Below are 12,875 nucleotides of genomic sequence, written 5' to 3' on the forward strand. Positions count from 1 at the left end.
GATTAATTTGTACTGACGAACATGAGTCTTCCTGATGTCAGACCTTACACCCAATGCTCCACCCACTGTGCCACCTAACTACCCTGTTAATCATTAGGTATCTTTATTATTGAGCTACCTAGGATGGCTACCTAATGTAGCCATCATCCAGGCTATATTTCCCCACGTTCTTTACAAGCATGAAGACTGTGTCTCCACTCAACATTTACGCTTTAATGGGACAGGATCATGACATACCATCAACCCTTAAAGAAAGTAGCCTGGACATACTCCCCAATGAGGTCCGGCAGGAAAGAGAAAAGCCCTACCCTTATACCACCACCCCCATTACAATATTTATGGCAGCACTCTTGGAGGTAACAGGACTAGAAACTGTAGAAAATTGGTGGACTTGTTAAGAACTCCCTTGTTTTCCAGAGAAACTCTATGAAATTCTGAGGCCAATAAAAAGCCCCTACCAAGCAGACTCAGAGACATTTTGAAATTTATGGACCAGAGAAATCTTTATCTGTTTAGTGCTTTATGGTCCTTCCAGAGACATTTCTTATGTGCTAGAGACTTTCTGTCTCACCTCTCCAACATCCCTGAGCCATTTGGGGTTTCATGGACCTTCCAAGGGATAGCCTTATCTGCAAAGACCCCCACCCACCCCATCTCATTGTTTCCTTCCAGGCAGTACTCAGACTCAGTATATCAGATTTAAAAATAGTTGGATCGGGGGCAGCTAGGTGGCACAGTGGATAGAGCACTGGCCCTGGATTCAGGAGGACCTGAGTTCAAATCCGGCCTCAGACACTTAACACTTACTAGCTGTGTGACCCTGGGCAAGTCACTTAACCCCAATTGCCTCACTTAAAAAAAAAAATAGTTGGATCATGCTTCCAGTCCTTAGCTAGCTTCATGAGCCCTCCTGAGAAAGTTTCTATCAGTGCTAAGGAATTACCCTGTTTGTTGTTCTCAGTACTATATTCTCAGCACCTGGCATGTAGGATTAAGGAATGCTTTTTTGATGGTTAAGTGATAGTATCTTCTTCCACTCCCACAAAAGTGTCCCAATCCCTTGGATGGGGATAGATGCGGAACGACAGTTTGAATTGTATGAGAAGAGGCTGTAGTAACTTTGCAGGCTTCCCAACAGGGTCCCTGGCAGGGTATAAGTCACAAATGATAAGTTAAATTGGCATCTATTCTGGCAGGAAGAAGCAGCTGTGTTTGGTCCAGAACAAGGAGAGAGATTGAACTCTGGGATTCCAGAAGATGTGGCCAGCCACAGTCAAAGCAGCAGAGAGATGGGCTGGGCGCATCAAATAGTCCTGGTGGGTTTTTCCCATCTGCAGCATGCTAGTTCTTGACCTGCCTGTTTAAATACCCATTTAGCAAGATCTGTCTTTGCAAATTGATTTAATCTTTAGGGTGAAATTCTCAAATTTCGCCAGCAAGGGGCTCCCTTTCATTATTATTAGTTTGGCCAAATAAGCTGGCTTTCTGGATGGGGGGGGTGGTGGTGGCGCGGGCAGAGAACTAACCCAAAATCCACCTTCCTTGTGTGGCAAACTTGGGAGCCCAGGGTTGGAGGAACTGCTTGACTGAGAATAACCATCACAAAACAATTAAAACAGAATGCAGCAAAATCACAAAGAAGTTTGACCCAGAAGAAAATGTCACATGATGGGGGGGGGAAGGTGGGGGTCCTTAGGTATTCCTCAATAAAGAATTACACTCAGGGCAGCTTGGTGGTGCAGTGGATAAACTGCTGGCCCTGGGTTCAGGACGACCTGAGTTCAAAAAAGGCCTCAAACACATGAAACTTACTAGCTGTGTGACCCTGGGCAAGTCACTTAACCCTCATTGCCTGGAAAAAAAAAAAGAAAAAGAATTACACTCACACACAAAGTCCAATTAGAATTAAAGTGGTCTTTTATTTGGCACTAGAGAAAGTGACCTAGTGGGAAGTCAAAGCCTTCTCAAGGAGAAGGGCTTAGAAACATTCTCCTCTCTGAACAGAGGGAAGGCAAAAGCTTTGATGGAGAGAGGATAGATGGGGTGTCCACTTGAACACTGGAAAGTTCCTTTTTGGGGTGGGGTGGGGAAAGTGTGGATGCTTGGCATGTTGCTCAGAGTCAAAGGGAGGTTTTGGAAAATATGGTCCTGACCTTTGCAGTTATCTCTGTCTCTTGGCTCCAATCAGGTAGTAGTCACACTTAATTGACTTTCCTGCTATAGAATTTTATCTTCCCTTAGGTGTGTCTCTCCTGATCCCTAGTTGGTCAGTCTTTAATAAAGTCCCTTGATTCCTCTACATATTTGTTCTATTCCCTGCTCACCTTTGGTTTTGTTTCTCACAGGAGAAACTTCTGATTTATCCTAAGCCCCATTTCCACAAGATATGAGAAGATATCTTCCCCCAATCCATTGCAGACATGAGGGGTCCACAGCTATGGAATACTATATATACCATGGTGACAGAACCGAGATAGTTGTTGTTCTCTTGGAGCTACCTTCCTTTTGGGGGGGGGGGGGATGAAAGGTAAATGAATATTAGAAGATTATCCAGGTATAGGCCTAGCTCACAAACCTCTCTTTGCCCCCTCTATGAACTCCCAGATGTTTTCTGTGAACGCTAGGTATAGCTTAACGTGGGAAATTGCCCATTTAGGCCGTGTAACGATTGGAATAACGCCACCTGCTGGATACTTACTGTAGAAGAGTTCTGCCCATGAAGGGAAGGTCTTTGAGGGCAAGACCAGGAGTCAGGAAGTGACGCGGACTAGTGGGAGGAGGAAGGAAGAGACTGGCGCTCAGTCTCGGGCTCTTTTCCTCTGGACTCTGGTGGAGAAGGGAGCTAGAAATGTGCTCTCCCTTTAATAGATAGGAATCTAGGCCTTTTTCTCTCTCTTTACCAAATTCTTATTCTCCTTAATAAATGCTTAAAAGTCTAACTCTTGCTAAGGCTTATAATTTATTGGCGACCACTCATTAGATATTTTAGACAGACTAGCTAGAATTTTAGCCTTAACAGATGGCTGACCACGAAGAGGAAAGCTAACCCTCAGTCTTCTTCTGATCTTCTGGTTGGGTAAGAAATTTCCCCTCCCTCTCCCTTTAACTGCTAAGTACTGGCGCACTGGCTGTGTTTTCCTTTAAATTTTTTCGAATGGACCTTTTAAACTCCCTAATTACCCTATTTTTGATTTTAGTCTGTTTAACCAGACAAATGGGAGATAAGATCATGTTAATGCTTTGTTTTTGTGGATTTTCTATTTTTCTTTTTATTTTTGTTAAAAGAGCCAGCAACTTACTCACACAAGGAAATATCTCTCCCTCTCCCAACCATGCTTTTTCAGAGAAACCTGAAGAGATTCCCGCAGCTTTTCCCAGTTCTAACAGTAATTGTTGCTTTAATTTTGCATGCCTGGAGGCAATGACCCACCCTCTAGAAGCTTTTAATCCCCTAGCACCTGGAGGCAAAGTGGGGGAAGAGGAATCCAGGCCTGAGTTCAAAATCAAGTCTGATTCAAATTGCTCTGGTCCCTCCCCTCCTCTCCAGACCCCACCCTCTACTCCTCCTATGGCCAAGCCCATTGCTTCCCCTGCCTGGGAAGTCCAGAGATCTGATGCGCATGCTCAACTTTCTCTACCTACATTTGCAGCTTCAGGCTCAGCCCTTCCCCAGCCTGGTTGTGCTTCTGAGACAACCTTAGAAAACCCTTTAAATTCCAGATATGCTCGTTTTGTTCATAATTTTGCTAACCTGCTTTTGTCTTTAATTAGTAATCTTATAAAGCATTTGTATGGTGAAAAGAATGACAGACAATATAGAGGGGTTAAAGAAGAAAAACTTAAGCTGAATAAGAATGACAATCATCACCATAGTTCAAGACTCCGCTTCTTTTGCCATGGAAGGGTATATATTGTACAGAAATGTAGAAGTAAGCAGCAAGGTATTGATATGAGTATTGGGGATTTTAGATACCGAAATCAGAAGTGTTCTGAATTCACTCAGAGTATTAATGTCAGTTCAGAGGTTACATAGGATTTCTATGCTATTACATCTACATTTTGAAATTAATGGTATGGGTTTATTTTCATAGAGATTTTCATGCTTTTGAGATTGTGTTTTATACTTAGTTTTTAAAACAAGGAGAATATTTGTAAAAGCTTTTTATAGTCATGTGATCAAGTTTATATTTTATAATACTCTTATTGATATTAAGTTCATATTCATTTAGATTTCCCTAGTTTGAATTTCATTGTCTTTTATTGTTCCACGTGTATCTTCTTCTATTCATTCATCTATCTAATTTTGAAACATGGTTTTGATTTCATAATACAATGTTAATTCTAGGAGTATTGTGCTCCCATATTCTGAGTTGTTTGTTTTTGTTATTTTTTCTCAATTGATTATTTGATCTAACTCTTTAAAGCATTTCCCTGGCAAATTGGTTGCCATGGCAAGTATAAATTGATTCTAGAAGTATTATTTTTGATAAGCATATTCCAAAAAAAAAAAAAAAAGAGGGGAACATTTGTAAAAGTTTTCTTTTTTCAAAAAAAAAAGTTCTTTGAGATTCTGTTGTGCTTTAACTTGTATTTAAGTATGTTCTGATTTTTCACAAAAGTAATTGTATACTAAGTAAAAAAAAAAGGGTATTATTTGAAATTGTTGCATAATTATATATTATATTTTGAGTCAAGATGTATTCACATTTTTTGCAATCATTTATTATCCTCAATTTTAAATCCATATGAGACTTGGATTATGGGAACTTATCATTTAAGACATTAATTGCCTTTATTCTGAGTTATCAGATGCCAGTTGGCCAAGGTGCCATCCAATCACAAGAGGAATACATATTGCTCAAGGAGCAGACACTGAACTGTCACATGAGGGGAGACATGCATGAAGTCAAGGTATGGCCGAGGGAACGGCTTTTGACAAATGTTGAGGTTGGATTCTCTTGGTTTAATATTTTATACTCTTTTTCCCCACAATATTGTACAGATGGCTGGAAGTATTGATCCCACCCATCTCACTTCTACACCTGGCTTCTATGCTCCCTCCTATATGCCTGATGCCATGGACATCTCAATCCCATGCATCTGATTAAGTCTGACTCAGTTTCCTCCAATATGTTCGGTGGCATGGACATATATTCCATCCACCTATTTTAAGCCTGGCATACTGCATGGACAGTACATATTGCTCAAGTGTGGGAATGCTCATATCCCATCATTTCTCTGTTCTTTTATGGTAACCCCCATAATTATCTCAGGTGTCATGATAAATAACAGTGTTGAATTTGGCCTTGACACCTGTTACCAATTATATTAGATTTTCTAATTTCTCATAATGGCATGAGGATAATTAGGCAGATGATGCAAAAAGTGATGAAACAAAGATAAAAATTATTTTTAAAAATTAATATCGCAGCAATTGTCTTCTCAATTACCCTCCATAAGGGGGGACTATAGTAATATTATAATTTTAAAGAATGTTTCAATTTTTGTTTTATTATATGTTTCATGTGTAACAACTAAGATTCTGAATTCCCTTAGACATGTTTTTGAGAACTTTCATTGTTTGATTTGATTATTGACAAAGCTATTTAAAGTTGTGTTAAGCTCAATTTTGTAGGAAATTTTCCTGGCTGATTACCAGCATCCACACATCAACCCCTGAAAAGACTTCCATTCCACGACTACACCTAGAGGACATCTGAGAAAAGACTTTCAGAGACTTTAAATGAACAGTTTTGATTTGTTGTTTTTGTTGTTTTTTTTTCTCTTTCTGTTATAATATACACCATCTGTAACATGTATTCTCTGCAGAGGCCCTCCCTTTGCAAGACTAATGTCAAAGCATCGGTTCATGAGGACAAAAAAAAAAAATCGCCCCTCTGGACAAAACTTTCCTCTCTTCCTTTTCTATATTGTTGTTCACATATTATTAGTTAGCAATAGTTATTATATTCTTTTTACTGTTCCGTCAAGGAAACATTTTGTTTCTTGAGGAACAACAGGGGGGACTGTAACGATTGGAATAACGCCACCTGCTGGATACTTACTGTAGAAGAGTTCTGCCCATGAAGGGAAGGTCTTTGAGGGCAAGACCAGGAGTCAGGAAGTGACGCGGACTAGTGGGAGGAGGAAGGAAGAGACTGGCACTCAGTCTCGGGCTCTTTTCCTCTGGACTCTGGTGGAGAAGGGAGCTAGAAATGTGCTCTCCCTTTAATAGATAGAAATCTAGGCCTTTTTCTCTCTCTTTACCAAATTCTTATTCTCCTTAATAAATGCTTAAAAGTCTAACTCTTGCTAAAGCTTATAATTTATTGGCGACCACTCATTAGATATTTTAGACAGTTTAGCTAGAATTTTAGCCCTTAACAGCCGAGAGTGGGAACTTGAAGGAGGATACCCTGCTGGGATCCTGGCCAGGTCCCTTTCTAGGCATATCTCACTGATTAACTGCCTAAGGTTCCCAGGAACTAGCCCTTCCTAGGGAATATAAACAATTCCAGGGGTAGTCCTGGGGGGTTGGCTTCCCATCAGGAGTATGTCCTGAGAAACTAAAAGTTTATTCCAACTTCTCTGGCAGTGATCATACTCGAATTCATTTGGTGCCAATAATAAAATTAGCTCATCATACAAGCCGCTATTGGTGGCTTCAAGCCACTTTTGTTTAAGGTACTATATAAGTCAAAGTAAGCCCCCACCTTGTTGGAGTCTCACCCGTGGAGAGGACGCTTTGCCGGGGATGTTCCCAATCTGGACTCTGGGAGGCTGTACCGGGACCCCCAGCCAACTGGACCCAGGAGTTGGTGCTTCCCCGATTTGGTGATGTATTTCTCTTTAAATCTCTACATAGTGGTCACTTTTGCTTTAATAGTTACATTGTTAAGCTGCTTGCTTTATTGCTGTTGCAAAACTAATATCTCTTTTCCTGTACTATAATACTCATTAAATTTAATTTTCTTCACCTGGTGTTGGGGTGTCATTTTTTTTTTTTTTTGTAGGAGCAAATCTGAACATTATCCTTAACAATACAGGGGGAGGGCAGCTAGGTGGCGCAGTGGATAGAGCACCGGCCCTGGAGTCAAATCCGGCCTCAGACACTTAACACTTACTAGCTGTGTGACCCTGGGCAAGTCGCTTAACCCCAATTGCCTCACTAAAACAAACAAACAAACAAACAAAAAACAATACAGGGGGAAAGGGTATTAATACATGTTGATTTGCATATGTGAAATAATGGTTATATATCTAAATATCTGTATCTGCCTACACCTATAAATATATACATATGTATATAAATGTATATTATATATATGTATATTTGTATTTGTGGATAGATAGGTAGTTAGGTAGTGAGGTAGGTAGGTAGATAGATAGATAGATAGATAGATAGATAGATAGATAGATAGATAGATAGATGATAGATAGATAGATAGATAGATAGAGAGAGAGAGAGAGATAGAGAGATAGATAGATAGAGAGATAGAAAGAGAGAAAGAAAGAAAAAAATTAACCAACCTGCTGAGGCAACATGCAATCAGAAAGCCCAGAGTCCAAGTCCTATCTCTGACCCAAGAGCTTACTTTCACTCTACTGGGAGATTACAACGTGCTCACAGATAAATCAATCCAGGGTACATACAAAATAAAAAGTTATTTCAAAGAAAGCACTACAGATTAGGGGAAACAGGAATGCCTTCTTGACAAAGGTGGCATTGGAGCTGAAACTTGAGAGGGGTCAGGGCTCCCAAGAAGATGAAATGAGGAAGGAGATTGTTACAAGCCTGGGAGATAGCTCCTGCCAGGGTACAGAAGTGGGAGATGTTCAGCAAATAAGCTAATTTGGCTGAAACACTGAGTACAGGAGTGAGGTTATATGTAAGCAGTCCAGAAAGATAAAATGGAGCCAAGATTTGAATGACTTTAAATGACAGAGAAGTTACTTGATGCTAGAGGCAATGGATGGGGCAAGCTTCTTAAGCAGAGAGATGTCATGGGCAGACTTGTGCTTTAGGTTTAGAGTTTGGCATCCAGGTAGAGGAAAGATGGGACAGGGGAACTTGGGAGGGAGGGAGAACAGTTAGTAGGTTATTACAGGAGTCCAAGTGAAGGGCAGGGCCATCTACAGCCATCCTGATCTATGTCTTCCCACTGGATCCAGATGGCTCTGGAGGAGAGAAAGAGGCTGGTGACTTGGCACAGCCTTCATTCAATGAAATCTAATTCACTGTAAGTTATGACATCTCCTTCCCAATGTCCTCTTTGAGAACAAAGGACAAACAAGGACACGTTAATAGGGATGAGGGCTTTAGGTGGGTTGTTGTGAATGAAGACAGAAAGAGCTCTGAGAGATGTTGAGGAAGTAGAATTGACAAGAGCTGCTAAGTGATTGGACATGTGGGGTGGGCAAAAGTGAAGAGTCAAGGATGGCTCCTAAGTGATTGGAAGAATGGGGGTACCCTTGACAGAAATAGGCATTTAGGAAAAGGGGTATGTTCTCTTCTGGCCATGTTGAGTTTGAAGTGTCCTGTAAGATCCAGGTGAAAAGGTCTAGCAGGTGACTGGAGATGCAGGGCTGGAGCTCAGAAGAGAGAGTAGGGCTGCATGGGTTGATTTGGAAGCCATATGCATAGAGGTGATAGTTGACTTAAGTTGATATATCACTCAGCTGAGCTCCATCAGGGTGGAGAAGGCAGATGACAGGAATAATCCAGTGTTCTCTTTGACAAAGAGATGAGCAGGGTTACAACAACAGGACAAGGGATTTACAAGTAGACCACAGTGTACAACTGATGGGGTTACCTAAAGGGTCGAGATTTTGATGTCCTAATGCAAAATGTGTGGTTACAGCAAAGCTGAACTCTTGGCAGCTGCAGAGGCAATTAAAGTACCTGTTGGGTTAAAAAGACTATGAACCTAAGGAGCCCATTGCTGGACAAGCTCCGCATCTCCATGTGCTTATCACCTTCAGCATTCACAAGCCCTGAGCTCCAGGGAGTGGCCCAACAAAAGGTCCAGTGAGCCTTCCACACAGTGGACCAGAGCCACAGGGCATTCCAAAACACACAGGTAAGCTAGCTTAGGCAGTGCAGACACATAATTAGAGCTTGAAGAGAGTTGTAGGGCAGCACGTGAAACTTTCCCATTTGGTGCTACTTCCTTCATGCCTTGAACCCTCACTTTCATCGAAGATTTAAAGCTGGAAATTAGCCTAGACATCATCTAATTCAAAGTTTGTTAAACTGTGCATTGAGTAACAGAATGTGGAGGTCATGAAAAATTTGGCACCAAATGATTGCTTTTTCTACCTGTTTCATTCTTATAACTGCATGCCTGGGATGGAGTAAAAATTTCTCAGGGGAAGAGGTATCAGGAGCAGAAAAAGTTTAAGGAGCTCTGATCTAGTTTAAACCACTCATTTTACAGGTGAATAATTTATGGCCTGGGGTGGCTTGGTGGTGTGGTAGAGAAAAGGTCTGTGCATCAATACCACAGGCATACTAATACTGTATCTGCAATAAGTTGGACACCAATATGGTGAACCTCCCAGGAGTGGAGGGCAACTGGCTTGCCTAAGGAGGTGCAAACAGACCACCATTGGAAAAATGAAGCAGATTAAAGCTCTCATGACAATCAGTATTAGGATTGGGTTTATGAGGGGCTGCTGCATTTCCAGCCTGTGTGAGATAGGGAAAGAATGAAAGAAAAAAAAAGGGAAGGAAGGTAGGAAGGAAAGAAGGAAGAAAAGAAAGAGAAAGAAAGAAAGAAAGAAAGAAAGAAAGAAAGAAGGGAAGTAAACAAGGGAAGGAGAGAAGGGAGGGAGAGAAGGGAAGGAGAGAGGAAGGTAAAAAGGAAGGAAAGAGGAAAAGAAAGGACAGAAAGAAGGAAAGAAAGTGAGAGAAGGAAAAAAGAAAGAAGAAAAGGAAAGAAAGAAAAGAATGAATGAAGGAAAAAAGGAAAGAACGAAAGGAATGAAGGAAGGAAGAAAAAAGAAAGAAAGGAAGAAAAAAAAAGAAAGAAGATGGAGCCAGTTTAGTTCACATCATTCCCACAATTCCATCACATAGCTAGAAAGTGACAATGATGGGCTTCAAACCGAGATGCTTTGACTTTGAGTCTCGCCATCTTTCCACTCATACAGGATTTCAACCCAGGTCTCTTGAGTATTAATCTGGTGTTCTTTTAAGTGTCTCAAACTACTTTATGACATCACTGAAGCTACTAGTATCTGATGATTCAGAAAATACAAGATGATAACATTCTGGGCTGAAGCTCCAAAGGAATGAAGGTTGGCCACCAAGGTAATGAGTTAGGGAATGAGACATTGACCTGGTTACTGGGAAGAGTTACCAGGAATTCCCCAGCACTGGGAATACTGTTATAAGCCAGGGGCATTAGTCACAAGCAGCAAGGCAAGAGCCCAATTAAGAAAGCTCAAAGGGCAAGAAAGAGAGGGGCAATAAAGCTCATGATTCTGAAGCAGGAAAATTGATGTATTAAAAGCAAGCAATTAACAGGATATATGCCAGGATATGACATTAGGTAACCTCATTTCTAAACAGAAGAAAGATTAGGGGCTCTTTGTGTGTCAAGTCACAAATTCTCCTATTAGAAAGTTGGATGAGTGGAGAGTCTGGAGGGATGCTAGAAGAAAACAATTATTCTCCTTTTCTTTCTCCTCCCCCTCTTTCTCCATGTCCTTCATTTTCTCCAATGCTCTAGGACTCCTTTCTTCTCTTCTTTCTCTTCCTCTTCTTCATTTTCATTTTCTTTTTTTGTCTTCTCCCGCTTACTGTATTGGAAGGGAACCCAGGGACCATCTCATCCATCCCAGTTGTACCTGAAGAAGGATAGCGTACATGGAAAATATTGGATGTTGGAGGGGATGTGGGAAATCTGGGACACTAATCCACTGTTGGTGGAGTTAGGAAAAGATGCAACCATTCTGGAGAGCAATTCGGATCTAAGCCCAAAGGGCTATAGAGCTATGCATACCCTTTGATCCAGCAATACCACTGCTAGGTTTATATCCCTAAAACATCCCCCCAAAGAATAAAAGACTTATTTGTACAAAAATGTTTATAGCAGCTCTTTTTTTGGGTTGCCTAAGGATTGGAAATCAAAGGAATGCCCATGAATTGAGGAATGGCTAAACAGGTTGTGGTATAAGATGGTGATGGAATAATATTGTGCTATAAGAAATGACCAAAACAATCCCAAAAGACTACTGATGAAACTCACAATCCACCTCCAAAGAAAGAACTAATACTGAAATAACAGATTGGAGCGTGTTATTTTTCATTTTCTTTCATTATTTTAATTTTAATCAAATTTTCTTGTAGAAAATTATTCATATGGTAATGTTTTACATAATCATACATGTATAACCCATATCTGATTGCTTATCACTTCTGGGGGGGGTAAGGGGAGGAAAGGAAGGGGGGATAAACATTTTGACCCAAAACTATAAATAAAAATGTTGATTTCATTAAAAAAATTATCAGTTTTGTTACCATAAAAAAGGATAGCCTAACATATGCGTGTTTCTATATAGCATCTCCCTAGATATCATGGGGAAGGGAATAGGATGGAGGGAAACATTTAACAATAGTACCTGTGAATAAGAGAAAAGGAAAAATATTTCTAGAAACTCTTTGTGGAGGCTAAGAATTGGATATGGAGTGAATGCCCATCAGTGGAGGAATAACTGAAAAGGTTGTGGTGTGTGATTGGGGTGGAATATTATTGTGCTGTGGGAAATGATGAGCAGGATGATTTCAGAAAAACTGGGAAAGTGTCATGGGGACTGATGTATAATGAAGTGAGCAGAACCAGGAGAGCACTGTGCTCAATGACAGCAAATGTGAATGACTTAACTACTCTCAGCAGTACAAATGATGCAAGACAATCCCAAAAGGCTAATGATAAAACACACTTTGGGTCACCCAGGGAAATACAAACATCCCATGGGAGCTCTGACTGCCTTTCTCTCAGGGGAGCAGCCAGTCACAGAGAACAAAGCTAGTGGACAACAGGGAGAAGGCCAAGACCATTGCAAAAGACCCATTGCCACCTCCCTGAGGCCTCTGCTTGGCTCCGAACCAAGCATAGGCTGGTGTTAAGGATGGCCCAACCCTGCTGATGGCAGCATTTGCCTCCTCTAAACACTTCCTGTCCTCTGATCCAGGTATCAGAGAAGCTTCCAGGAAGCAGGGACAGTATGCAGGCCAAGTCACCTGCCACCTTCCCTTTCCTTTTTGTTAACACAGTATGAATTAGTGAGAATATCATTAACCAGAAATTCAGTAACCATCCCTCCATCAGGAGTGTTGTAGAAAGGGGCCCAGAAATGGGTCCACTGGATGTGGGTAGAAGTTTCATACACTTTTCAAGTTCTGTCAATCAATCAATCAATCTTTATTAAACATATACCAATCACTGTTCTAAGAGCTAGAGATACAAAAAGAGGCACAAGACAGTCCCTGAACTCCAGTTTATATTTTATTCATGGAGACAATATGCAAACAAAAATACAAAACAAGCATGCACAGAATAACTAGTAAATTATTAAGAGAGGGAGGAGTTGGGGAAGGCATCCTGCACAAGGTGGGATTTTAGTGGGAATCCAGGGAGGTCAGTAATGACAATGGAGGAGTGGGAGCATTCCAGGCATGGGAGATGGTCTATAAAACTTTATTGATATACTCAACATGGTTCACCAGAATGCAATGTCATTGTAGGTGTTGTGCTGTGTGGCTCCATTTCTGAATCTCATTTTGTTCATTCTTCTCTTTCACTGCTTTCTGCTAGTTGCTCCTGGGACAGATCCGTAGAGGTCCAGAGTGGCTGTTGCCCTTTGGAAAG

The sequence above is a fragment of the Dromiciops gliroides genome, chromosome 5 (genome assembly GCF_019393635.1).
Source record: "Dromiciops gliroides isolate mDroGli1 chromosome 5, mDroGli1.pri, whole genome shotgun sequence".
NCBI classification, from domain to species: Eukaryota; Metazoa; Chordata; class Mammalia; order Microbiotheria; family Microbiotheriidae; genus Dromiciops; species Dromiciops gliroides.